Source organism: Zosterops lateralis (assembly GCF_965231275.1).
Source record: "Zosterops lateralis genome assembly, chromosome: 5".
Lineage (NCBI taxonomy): Eukaryota > Metazoa > Chordata > Aves > Passeriformes > Zosteropidae > Zosterops > Zosterops lateralis.
In genome coordinates this window covers 32,672,687-32,685,530 of record NC_139766.1, presented here as the reverse complement: position 1 = coordinate 32,685,530, position 12,844 = coordinate 32,672,687, and the positions used below count along the sequence as shown (strand labels likewise).

Here is a 12,844-nt window from a genome sequence, read left to right as displayed (position 1 = left end):
CAGAGAAATGAGGACAACTAACAAGGCATCACAGGGAGGTATAGGAAGATAGTAAGAAAAAAGCATCAAGAAGATGCAAGAGAGAAACATGGGTTGTTGCATGAGACAGATAACCAGATGCTGCACACGCAGAAGAAATTAGAATCACCAGGAAAATTCACTAAGCTACACTAAAGAAACAAAAACTAGAAAAGGAAAGAAACAGCCTGAAAAATAAAACCCTAAGTTATCTGTCATTTTCTCATTTGTACTGAGCCTAATCTAAATTACACAGAATATTGTTTGATTTAGAGGAAGTTGGGAAAGTTCTACAAAATATCTTGCTTTTTTTTTTCCTGGAAAACAAAGTGTCCAAATCACAGTTTTCCTGAACTATTTCTATGCTGTTGGGAAAAGTAGAACAAAATCTATTATGCTGAGTTAAACTGAATTGATGTTTAGTTTGCCTAACCAATCAATCCCCTTATCTGGGGTTAATCTATAACTAAACTTCTCCTGGGTAAATGGTTGTAGCGTTTCTGGGGAGTTATTGTTCAACTACCACGTTCTATTCAATGAATTAGATTTCCCAAGGAGAATTGCAGCTTTCCATCTGCCAAAACTGTTACATTACACAGTACTTGCAGAAAAATCCATATGTCATGGGAGACATTACCTAAAGAGAGACCTAGTCTAGAGATGAAAATGGGAATAGGCCACAGAACAGTTTCTTTCATAGATGTTCCCCTTCCCACTTGCAGTCATTATTTGCTTCCAGTCCACAGCCTTATTATGGTTTTCAATTTCCTATTCTCACCTCCTTTCACACCCAAAGACATTTTTCTAGGCTCCATGCTCTTACTTCTACTACACCTCTTTCCACATTTCTGCCACCTTCTCTCTGTTCCCTCTTTTATTTACTGGACACCGACTGCTAGGCAAGCTAGTATGTCTGCAATGAAGAGTAGCATGCTCTCCTTGGCTCTTTGGGCACATCAGCCTGTCCAGGAATCTTCATCCTCAAATGGTTGTCACTCAGACCCTTTTCATGAGCCCACAAAACAGGCCTCTTGGCTGATGCTAGTTAAAGGGTCAATAGAGTAAAACATTAAGTCCTTGGTGCATACTGGCACAGAGCACACATTTTCATAGGGTTTAAAAAAAAATGAATTTCAATGTTGTGTTGTGATGTATACGCCCAGGAGTGTAACATGTATGTATGTCTATGGTAAGAAATGCTTTCAGCTTCCACTGGTTTTTTCCTTGTCCCTAGGACTTGCTACAGAAGTAAACAGATTTCTAAAAATCTATTACAAAAAATATACAGCATGTACAAAAGAAATAAGGTATTAGATCACAGATCAATTGTAACTAGATTTGTTTTGTTTTCTTTAGGACAGCAACTTCATGTATTTTAGAAACTAAAGAAGCTTACATGTAAAATTACCTTCTATGCATTGTAAATGTATAAGTAATTTTAGCCCTTCCTTCTGGAATCAACTAACCTCACAAGAAAAGCCTTTTCAAAGCTTCCCTCCAAAGAACATTTGTGTCTGAATTATGAGAGACCTAAAAGATGAACTAGTCAACTGCTCTTCAAATCCTGAGCAAATCAGCTTTGTGCTGGGGAGGAGTTGTCTTCCACCCCCACAAAGGAATTTCAAAGGTGTGAGTTACTCAATGTACTTGTATTTTTCAACAGAAATAACAGATGTTCTCAAATTTCTCCAAGCTGTGAGTCCAACTGTCGTGCTGAAAAAAGCCATGACCTAGCTCCTACAAACATATTAAAACTGATTTTTTTCACTTTAAATTTTATTAGTCAGTTGCTTTGTCTATTTATACCTTTAAACATGATGATTTCAACGACAAAGGGACTCATCACACACTAATTGAAACCAATGTCAGCACTCCGAGTGCCAGAGTCCTTTACAAACACTGGCAAGCATACTCAATGAACTCATGTTTTTAAGAAGTCCAACCTTTGCATCAGTTCTAATGTCTCGTGGTATTCAGAATATCAAAACAAAAGGTATAGGGACCACAAAATTTAATCAAGGATCTGTCCCTTTCTAATTACACCTCAAAACTGCAAGATTAGACCTGGCTTCTCCTTATTTTATAAAACAGGTATTATTAGATGACCCTGTTTGAATAAAGCACATATGAACCAGAGACACAACCACAGTATAAATCTCATTACCTGCTAATTTAGGACTGGACTGAAGTTCTCAGTGGGTAAAGCACTTTCAATGTACATTTCATGTACACTCATTTTATTGTACATTTCATGTACATTTTAGTCCACCATGTCCCCTACCTGTGAGCATGCCAAGATATAGCACATGATGAGCAATTTCTGAATTAGACCTATACCAACTGGTCACCTACTGTATCTAAGGAAAATGGCAATAGCTAAGCCCTTTCCAAAACCTTTGCACCACAGGAACCCTCATGTAAGCTTCTCTCTACTCACCACTGCATATTCACAAAACTTGCAAGATTCCAACTGGTTTTGATATTTAAAAACAATTTTCTCCTCAAACTTGACATAAAACTGGTAACAATGGATGAGAAAAAGGCTGTTACTCAACAAATTTTTTTGCCTCAGTTGTCAATGGCAACTTCCTTTCCTACATCTCCTGAGTGGATGGACAGCTGGATGGGGACTAGGGAAGCAAAGTCCCTCTGATTGTAAAGATCAAGTTCCTTCCAAGGTATCTAAATGTGCCTAAGCCTGTGGGACCCAATGAGGTACATCCCAGAGTGTTGAGGGAATTGGCTGATGCAGTTGCCAAGGCACTCTCCATGATACTTGAAAAGTCATGGTAGTCAGGTGAAGTCCCAGGTGACTGGAAAAAGACAAACAATAGTGCCCATCTTTAGAAAGGATAGAAAGGACCCTGGGAATTACCAATCAGCCTCACCTCTGTGTCCTTTTACAGGGTCCCTCACAACATGATTCCCTTTAAATTGGAGAAAGAGGGATTTGATGGGTGGATTAGGAATTGTTGGATGGCCACAGGAGTCACTCAGAAGTCCATACTGGGACCAGTGCTATTTAATATTTTCATTAATGACATAAATGAAGGGATCAAATACACCCTTGTATGTCATAGATTACATAGGATTCTATGATAAATTGGCCCATATATTCAGAACTTGTTATGGACAGGTTGATAGACAAGGAGCAAGTAAAATAGTAATGTTGGACAAAATTTATGCATACATTAAAACTGACTGACTGACAGACCCTAGAAAGTAATTACCATGGTAAAATCATTAACTAGTACTGTGTTAACTCTCGGGAGCTCTGCAAACAAAGATTCTCTTTTAGTTTGTCAGAGACACAAGAGAATAGTCTCTTTCTGTTCAGGATTTATGGGCTGAAATTCTAAAAGAGTTTGTTATCCAAGTCAGACAAGGCTATAACAGTAAAGCCTTCACTTATAAGCTCTGTTAACACTAGTCACTTGTTACAGACATATTCATAAGTTAAGAAACTTTCTTAAACACAATTCAGGTTGCACTTTGTTACTTTATAAGATATCAGATGATTACAAGCCACTAACATCGTATTTAATTTTGTCTCTCCCATAGCAAATTGCACCATTTTTAGTTTAATAAAGCTAAATACACAATGCCTGTCTTCTTACAGTATTGTCTCAATCAAAATATACTTTTGAAGAAAATGAAAGGTTTTGACTGCTGTCAATTGAACAGATCTTATAAAAAGTAATTTCTCTACTGCCTTGTTTCCTACACTCACCCAACAAATATTCAGGGGCTCAGCTCTCTACATATTCATGACAAAAAAGACAATAACGTGTAGCCTTTGAGACTTTTTCAGATAAAGAAAGAGAGAGCCTTCCTCACCTGTAGTCAGAGATTTTGTCTGTGTGATTTACTCATAGAGTGTGTATGTTATTTGAATGACTTAAGTCAAAGGACTTTTCACCATGTACCTAATCAACACTTAATACCCAGATGAATAACAGGGTTTGCAGCTTGGGAATCAAGTCTTCCTGAATATTAGAGTCAGCTAGGTGATTACTATAGGTGATTACTGGGTGTATAGTCCACCTTTTAAAAGCATAAATACTCCGAAATTTCATGGCCCGTCACCTAAATTAGCCAAACTACTAGACAAGTAAAGAGGCATTTTATTATGAGTGCTATTTGTTCCTGAGTGCTAGGAAAAAAAATGGTTTTGCCTTTCATTGCCAGCATGGAGAAATTACTAAGACATCTGCTGAGAATTGTGCTGAGAATTGTACTGACATCACTAAGATTAAACTTTGTATAACTTAGTATCATGAATGGCATCAGGGACTCATCAAGACCAGAGAGGAACTGAAGCTCTCTTTTCTCATCTGGCATATGTGTTCACACTATTGAGGGCTCACTCTTACTGGGGGCTTTGAGAGTAGCTTTTGCCCTTTCACTATTCAGTTCACAAATTCTCTTCTGATTAGTCCAACAGTATGCAAATGATAGCTGGATATTTTTAAAGGTGTATTTATCCACTGTGCACTGGATGGAGTCATGCCCTGCACTGGGCTCAGCAGTTCACCACGAGCTTTATTGCATGGTTGCATCACTGATTCATTCAATTAGGAACCTGATAATGCTTATTTTATAAAACAGAGAAGACATGACGACCTTTGAGTTTTGAGGTATAACTAGAAAAGGACAGATCCTCGACAAACTGCTTTGGTTCTTGTGCCCATTGTTTGGTATTCTGAATATTTCAAGATGTTACACATTATGCAAAGACTAGCCATTTTTAAACTAGAGGTATTATAAAGCAATAAAGTAAAAACACAGAAAAGAGGCAGGCATATTCCAGGGAGCTGTGACATGGCAAACAACCATACAGAAAAACAGGTTTTAATTTTTTTGCTTCCCATACATCTCTTTTATGTAGGCTGCCACACAGAATAAAACAAATGCCCTACATAAAGTAGTGTATTATGTCAATAGAGTCATCTTTATCACATGTACTTGTAATCTTGCCAGAGAACGATATCAAAGCTATTTGACAAGACTCATTTTTCCTGAATAAAACACTTTGTGGTCATGAATGAAAATGTGATCTTCTAGCTGCTAAATATTGAAAGCATGTAGAGCTCATTTCTCCAGCTTTTTGTCCACCTCTCAGAGATATCTTAAGTCTCTAAGAATCTTAAAGTGCATACATTGACTATTATTCTAAATTCTGCTCATCTTGGCCCTTTTAATTGGTTTTTGAAAGGTATAACTTACAACAGGATATTCACTTTAGCTACACATGAGATGATAAAATAACAGCATTTCCAAAAGGAACAGAAACAGGGGGGAAATGCCATTTTCTATTAGCTCTCCATAAAACAGAATTTTGCAGAACCACTTGTAGCTCCATGCTAAAAGAAACATGGCCAGATGTCTGTCCAGTCAGCACAGTGAGTGAGTTTGACTGTGATCCTGCTAAGAGACCTGTAAAACACATCACCATGCCCCCATCAAACCATGCTGAGCATGGCTCTCACTGAGTGCATCAAACAGAGTGACTACAGCCCCTCAGGGTGCATTCTGGTAATTCTACTAAGCCAGTAACAGTCATCTGTCAGAAAAGGCACAGTTCCAGTCTCCCTCTTTCTTAGTCCCTGCGGCAAATTTATTCCTGGAATCCACAGACTTAAGCAACTTTGGTATGGCAAATTAAACAGCCTATGTTGGAACAACTTCCTAGAAGTATCTTACAGACCTAGAAACAACATAAATAACTTGGTTTACTCTATTTTTATTGTTAATACTACTCTTAAAATTACATCTAAAGGCACACTCACTGTAGCTTGCACTGTACAGACATAAAAACAACAAACTGTTTTGCCTCTGAAGTGCCTTAGAGAGAAGATGAGCAGGAAGAGGTTATAACTGGTTCATATGAAAAAGCATCTCTAGCAAAAGCATTATGTAGCTATGCTCGGACTCTGACAAAGCTCGAGGCAGGGACTTGATGCTTGAAAAAGCAGAGAAAGAAGGGTTTAGGAGTATTAAACGGATTTTGTGCTATGCATAATCAGCAGCATGGGTGAAAGCATGGAAGTGAATGTACAAGACTGCCTTAAAATACTGGTATCGTTGGTATAATGGCAGTGAGGGATACTTCTTGGTGATGTAGATTAGACATGGCCTGAAAAGTAAAGAGAAGTCATTTGTATTTCACGCAGTGAAGAAAGGGAGCCAATGGCATTGTGCAAAAAAAGAGGAATGGCAGGACTGGGACAATGAGCCGAGAAAATGACCTTTGCAATTGGATTGAAAGACAATGAATGCATTGTTAAGTGCATATATATTGCACATATAGCTCCCAGCAGCCGGCTTTCTGGGAGGATAGAGAGACCATGGGAGCTGAGAAGGTAAGCCAAGCACACCTGAAAAAGATAAAAAGCAGTAACAGGACAGACATCAACTGTTGAAAACAAAGCACAGCCCACAGATTAACAGCTTGAACAGCTGTTTTGGATGAGAAAAGGCACAGCACAAGTGCATCTACCATTAAGTGCACTGTAATTAAAGGTTAGAAATACTTAATTTATACGAATTTCTGGAAAGCAGCAGTAATGACAACTATCTCAAAGACAGTATCAGTCCTGAAACACTTAAGCACATACTGAATTTAAGGTAATCCAGACAGTTCTTGGTGTTCGCTTTCTTAAAACAGAGGTGAATCTCAATTAAGTTTAAAGGAATTACAATATATTTACTGTCTTTCTGCCAGTGTCTCGACAGTTTTCCCACTGGGATTTAAAAACTGTGAGCAAGCAGAGATGAAGGGCAAGTCTTAAGAAAAGGCCTGTCTTCTGCCAGAACTCTTGAGCACTGATTTGGGGATACAAAGAAGATGTGGATTTGGATTAACAGGCTACCCATTGATTCTCCCATCATACTGAATCCCCCCGGATTGTAAGGGCCTGGATATAGTATAAAGTGTAAAGGAGTTCCTGCTATGTCCAAGAAAAGAACTTTTGTTTTCTCATTCTGTCCAGGTGGTGTTCTGCCATGGAAAAGGGATTTGCTGTAAGCCTTTAAGTGTTGTACACTGACCAAATTTTCTATTAAAAAATTCCGTGTGGACAAATCAGACGACAGCACACATTTAGGAAGACTCAGAAGACCTACAGGAGCACTTTCATGCAGTGATAACAACAAATACTATGACAGCTAGCAAAATTCAGCTGTGAGCTGCTAATTATTGTGTGCTCCAAACGTCTTTCACAGACTAAAACCCTCTGCAGTTGGAGCTCTGCAGTCTCTGAAAGGCTTATCTGGAGTTTATCCTCTGGAGGCTGTGGGGAGAAAGGGAGTGATCCTTCCTTGACTAATTATGTAGCTTTATCTGCCTTCTCAATAGAAGATGAAATGTCAGTTTTGAGAGCTTTTATATTTTTGGGTTCTTTTCTTTTTCATATTTAAAAATATAGTTACTTGGTTTTGTACTTATTAAAAAAAAAAAAAAAAAAGGTATGTGACATAGAGGGGTCTAAGAAATGATCCACCATTATTTTCCCAGGGGGAGGAAAAGTTGCCTGTGGGGTAATGAATGCCTCTTTCTGGTGGTGTGAGCCCAAGCTTTATCCAGCCCGGGAAGAAATGATACCACCCCAAGGCTGCCTTATAGCAGGGAGAGGTGTCACCTTTCTGGCATGGCCTGTAAGGAATCAAAGACAGGATTACCTGTGATACTAGCTCACTAGTAAGATGAAATAGTCCTGTAAATCTTTAATATTCTACATACTACACCTTGTTAGGGTTTTCCTCCTTTCCTCTTCTAGGACTAGAATCAACTTCTCTTTCATTCTGATCTGCAAGCCTGTGAACTTCTAAATACAGAGCCATCAGGTCTTGCCATCAGACAGCTCTTTATGGCACTCTGTCTGGGTTGTCTGGCAGGCTTTCACATGGCATTGTCTTCTCAGCATAGAAATGTTTCATCTGCTCTTTGGTGGAACACAGTTACTTGTAATATCTTTGTTTTCTACCTGCTAAATGCATTTACTGACCAACATTTCTTACCTAAATAATAGCATAGCTCTGTATTTGGCCTTCATTCCTTGCCAACAGATTCCCTTTCACTGAGTTATGGAATTGTTACATTGTTTTAATTATCTCTATACTGTTTTCAAATGTAATGTTTTTCTTTAGGAAAGGGGGTTTGCTTCCACAATCTTGTCTAGGTTAAATCTCATCATTTTAAAGCTACAGTTCTGCATTTAAATATGAAGACAAGAAAAAAAAATTACCCTTCTACAAACTCATCAGGAGTTTTTATCTTGGACATGCTTTATTGTTTCACTGTACTCAGCAAATAGGAAACCACAAGCTTGGGTATCAGCAGTCAAGTCTCCAGCTTATAAATGGAATTAATAACATCATAACATAACATAATAACACCATAAGTTTAATATTTTGCTTGTGTTTTTGCCAGCTCCCTGATCTCCATGCACTCACCGTAGAAATAAACCTGGTGCTGGCCCAGAATAAGAATGTATTTGATTTTTGCCCCAGTGTTAGGTTTTGAGTTCCTGTCTGCAGTAATTAATTATAAACCACTGCTCCCAGGCTTTCCTCTCTATTACTGTTTTCCAAAGAGCTCCTGATTTTGTATATAGGATGATTATAATTTCTTCCCAGGTGTATTACCTTACATTTATCTATATTAAATCTCATTTCTCTTTCCTCTGTCCATCTCTCAAAAGTTCTCCCTAACTTTATTCTCCAGTGAGGAGAGATCCTTTCTCAGAGCTACTTTGTTTATGCGATGCATTGCTAGAATTGCATAATAGGTAAAATAATTGTGTATCTCTTCTAAACTTTTCATTTCCTCTTTTCTGCATTCCAGTTCTGCTCCCTCTGATGTAGTCACTGACTTCAATTTAATCAAGAACAAGCATTTAAAGAGCTGGCCCATTGTTTCCATAATGGCAGTAGTCCAGTTATTGAAATTTCTTAATCCTTTGTTTGGATTAAATTCCTTGTTCTCTTCTGAAACAAGCATGGGGGATGAGAGAAGAGATTAAACAATATTACATTGCATCCCAAGCCTACAAAAAGGATTTAATAAAAGTGATTTGTAAATAATCTCAGTGTCTGCTGGTTTTCTGCACCTGAAGGAAGCTGTGTAATTTCATGCCAGCACTTCCATTTTGGCATATTTGGATTCATTTGTGTCCCTGCTGTATCCAAGTTTGACTTTTAGCTGACAGATACTTGGTTCTGGGCTAGCTTTTGGCACAGCAGCCCCAGTACTGTACATCACCATTGATTTGTACCTTGATGTCTCTCAAGTCTTCTATAATTTTCTCTACATATCAGCAAAATTAAGATGAATTAGCTGAGAGCAACCCTTTGGGTTTTAGATAGCCTTTGACAAAATCTTGTCCAGCAAGTAGATTTGCCTGGTCCCAGCCATCAGTCTAACTGAATCTGAGCAAGGCCCCCAAACAGATGAGAAAGTGAATCTTTTCTACCAGTGTCACTTGAAACGTTCTTGAAATGCTCTACAGATGACAAGATTTGCTGCAGTAGTTTCCCAGGGGTTTGGGAGTTCATGCTCCCTTCCTGACTTTGGCACTAATGATCATGCAGTCCCGCAGGGAGTTGGCTCAGCAATGAAGCTAATTAATTACTGCAGACAGGAGCTGAAAATCTAACATTGTTGAAAAATCAACTGCCTGTGCTGTTTTGTCTGCAGCTGGTCTCTAATGGCTGCATTTGGGGACAATCTTTAGCAGAACTAAGAGTAAAAATGCTCTCTTTCTTTCTCTCTCACTCTGCTGTTAAAATAATACAGCAGCGAAGGATGGAATAGCACCAAATGCAACAAATTAGGAAGTGGCTAACTAATGTAAAATTAAGAAAATTTAGTTCTCAACAGTTTTAACACTAGGGTACTCTTAGCAAGGGTACAGCTAAAAATGTAAGACTGGAAGAGACCATCTGGGTCACTGAGTCAGTCTCTGCAAACACAAGCTGTCATTCAATAATCACTGAGTCCAGAATGATCCACAGAATATTGACCCTGCATGTTTCCATACAAGACAGGTCTCTTTCATCATCTTACAATAATCTTAAGACCTACTGTGAACACAAAAAGTCACATCAATCACATGCTTCAGGAAACAAACAAATGAAATCGTGGACATTGTCCATGTCTGAGGACACAGATTCCCAATCCAGCCTTTCTCCCTTCCCCTTCTCACCATATGTACCAGCACACTAGCATCAGGTCAGGTAACAAGTTTAAAACTCACTGTATAAAAAAGTGATTCATTTTCAGATACATCAACTCCTTTAAATTAGTGGAGAACAAGCAGGATTTTCTGGCGTTTAGTTCAAGCTTAATTCTTGGCTGCAAAGCTCCCTGGACCAGCCTCCTGCTCAGCTGCAAAAATACCAGGACAGATCATGGTAGCTCTGACTTAGATAAGGATAAACTGCTATGGGACTGTACTTCAGAGATGAAATTTCTCATTGCAGCAAAGCCAACTAAATGGCTGGCTGCCAATCAAAAGAGCAGTTCCATACAAGTCTGTCCCAACTGGCACTGCTAGTCAATAAACTATTCAGTAATTACTTACTTTTTATGGTGAGGATTTTTTCTTCTAGTTCAGCTTGCCATGGCCACCAGAAAAATGGAAATGCTTGGCCAAGGAGCAGGGGGAAAAGCAGAATGATGGCACTTTTTTTTTGCACTGGCAAACTGCAAGCACTGTGGTTACATTACAAAGCTGTGCTGTATAAGCAGTTCCCCTTGAATGCTCCTATCTGCACTTGTACCATTTGTGTGCCAGCATCCACAGTCATACAGCCTACGTTAGACAGGATCAATGCCTAATTAAACTCAAGAAATCTGGAGAAGTAAAAGAACAGGTTTTCTCCTTCCTGACGGCGGTGTTCCCTGATTGAGATCACGTTAGAGCTGAGTAAGATTTGCCTGTCTGATAGCAGAGTAAGGAAAAGGTGTGGTACATAAGGAGCTGGACAAAATGGACAAACTTTTCTGTGGACAAAATATCCAAATTTTCCAAGGACGTCCATTCCTAAGTGAATGTTGGCAACAGCCTGCATCAAGCACAGAGCTGGATTAGATGATTTGCACATATCCTTCCCAAACAACATTTCAGTGATTTTATAATTCTTTACCACAGGAATTTAAGTCATACGCCTGTACTCAGAGCAGGTTTTGTACATGTGCCAAATGAGATAAACAAATAAATGCATTTCAAACTTGCAGAAGCCATTAATGACAATGCTTTTCTTACCAGTTTTGTATGTGTCCAGACATAAGCCAGCCAGCTCTATTAAACTTCAGCTTTTCTTGGGCAAAACTCCTAAGTGGGGGTTATTTCCACTCCCCTGCTGCCCAGAAAAACAGCCACTCAGAGCTTTCACAGAAGTTGAGCTTTCACAGAAATCTGCCACTGTGTTCTCTCAGTGCTTCTTCACCCTTACTCCTCCCTTATTTCTTCTACTCTGAGCACAGCAATAGAACAGTTCTCTTTCTAGTGTAGGACCTCTCCTACAGGAAGAATGAAATTAACTCTTCACAATGTAGCCTTTCCCTCTTTATTTAGCAAAGAGGAATTGCAATTTCTATGTATTAGTGGGATTTATGGATCATCTAGGTAGTGAAAAGGGACACTGTATGCAGAAGATCTAACAGATATTGCTCCTTTAATTCAGAGCATGCATTAGGTAATATGAACAGACACTGAGAATGCAAGTGTCGGACCTCCACAGTTCTAGAGACCTTATCTATGAATCTATTGACACGTGCAATGTATCAGCAAATGTCAGCTGTAATACAGAATAACTGATTATCCTCTGTATGAAAAAAGGGCGCAAGTATTAGGATGTGACCTTGCTCTACACACAGCATCAGAAAAAGCAGCAAGAAGGATATATAAGCACAAGAAAAAAAAAATCAGAAGACAGAAAAAATGATCCAGAGGTTGAAAAGTAACACCTAAGGTATAAGGTTTAAGACATCTACTAAATCTGTCAGACAAGAGTGGTGACTGGATCACTGTACCCAGATATACACACATGGAAAAGGCACTTGATTGTAGAGTGAGCTTTTCAGTCTTGCAGACAGAAACATGACAAGATATAATGAATGGAGACTGGAGTCAGACAAATTCAATATTGAACTTACGCAATTTCTTAGCAGTGGGGGTAACTAGACACTGGAACAACTTACCTGAGGAGGTGGTAAGTCACCACTGCTTGGAGTCTTTCAGGCAAAATGAGGTATTTTCCCAGGAGATATATTCCAGTCCAGCCTCTAGGAAATCTCCTGAAAGAGATTAGGCAAAATGATCACTTGTTTACAGCCTACCAGACAGGAAGCTTTTTCATACAAGTCTATAAATGTACCCCAACAAAGTGCCTGCTATGCTGTCTGAGCTGTGGAACTGAGGCTGGGCCTACAGTATCAAATTTATAATGTCCCTTCTGGAAAAAATAGTGCCCTTGTATCCCAGGCACAAATTTGATTTAAATATTTATCATCTGGTAGCAACAGATGGATTTTTAAAATAAATAAATAAATTTTTTAAACAACAGAAATCAAACATATACTGCTTATAAATATTTATGTAGTTTTCATGGATAATGTTGGCTTTTGTGTTTCTCTCCTTAAAAGCATTTTGCCAAGTGCCATGACTTTAAAAGTCAGAGATATCTAGCTGTGCATGCATATATTTTTCTGGCAGGCACAGTGGAAAAGAAAACCTAATTGAAGATAACATCAAAAATAATTTTTAAAAATTTAAATACCCAACTTTTGATTACTCTGTGTGTGCCTTTTTCTAAGAAATAT

General features: G+C 38.6%; 1 long non-coding RNA gene across 1 annotated transcript in view; it reads right to left on the bottom strand.

Moving 5' to 3' along the window:
• The window catches only part of LOC310909917, an 83,499-nt gene extending 71,178 nt beyond the window's left edge, over window positions 1–12,321 (bottom strand). Inside the window, exon 1 of the long non-coding RNA XR_014590208.1 lies at window positions 12,224–12,321. This is a non-coding gene — a long non-coding RNA (uncharacterized lncRNA). The remainder of the gene's footprint in view (window positions 1–12,223) is intronic.
• Window positions 12,322–12,844: the final 523 nt, after the last annotated feature.